We start from the raw sequence: 885 nt of genomic DNA on the forward strand, positions 1-885 counted from the left end.
CTCTTTGCTTCCAAGACTTTCCTCTCCCTACTCCCTTCCTCCCAAGAGTCCAATTAAATTTATTTTGAGGTTGCTTTTTAAGCACACTAAGTAAATTATGAAATTAAAGAAGCTTCTCAACTGTGGTGTGTGAGAGGGAGGCTCCCCACATACATGTATGTGGTGCTAGGGAAAACAAACTGCATAGACAGGTACATGCAGACAGTAATGCCTTTGCCAAGCTCAGAGGTAGAGCAACAGCAGAACAACCTCCCTGACCTACCGATGCCGGCTGGACCTGTCCACCAAGCTTATTCTGGGGAAGGCAGATGTGAAAAATCAGACCAAAGACTGGGGCTGAAAATAGGTTCATGGGACACTTTGGGACTTCTGCTGAAGAATCCATTGCTAGAGGTGAGTCTTTGACATTAAAGCCACTTGCATTTACTGCTGAAGGGCTGCTGCCTGTTTGCTGCCCAGCACTGATGCATGGAGCAGTCTGTAAGAGCTATGCCACAATGAAATACTTTTCTTGATGTTTCTCAAGTTACATGAGTCAAAGCTGTCAAGGCTGGAAGCCTGGGATTTGGCTCCAAGTCTTGCTGGCTGCACGCCAATAAGCGGATGCAGACCAATTTTATGGAAGTGGCCAGCAACCTCTAGCAGGACAAAAAAAGGCTATTCCCACCCACGTATAGCCTCTGCTCCCACCTCTGGAAAGCTCCTCCACTTGTCACTGGGCTGCAGAGGTCCAGTGCTGCACGGAGCTCTGGTGCACCTCGTCTGGAGGTCACTGCTCTCTGAATGGCAGCAGGTATACAGTGACCCAAGGGATTAGACAGAAAGAGGCCCCAGAAATTGTGCAGGCATGGGCATGGGCATGTGTGCACCCCCCCCCCCACCCCT

The sequence above is a fragment of the Egretta garzetta genome, unplaced genomic scaffold (genome assembly GCF_000687185.1).
Source record: "Egretta garzetta isolate BGI_Z169 unplaced genomic scaffold, ASM68718v1 scaffold14, whole genome shotgun sequence".
Taxonomy (NCBI): domain Eukaryota; kingdom Metazoa; phylum Chordata; class Aves; order Pelecaniformes; family Ardeidae; genus Egretta; species Egretta garzetta.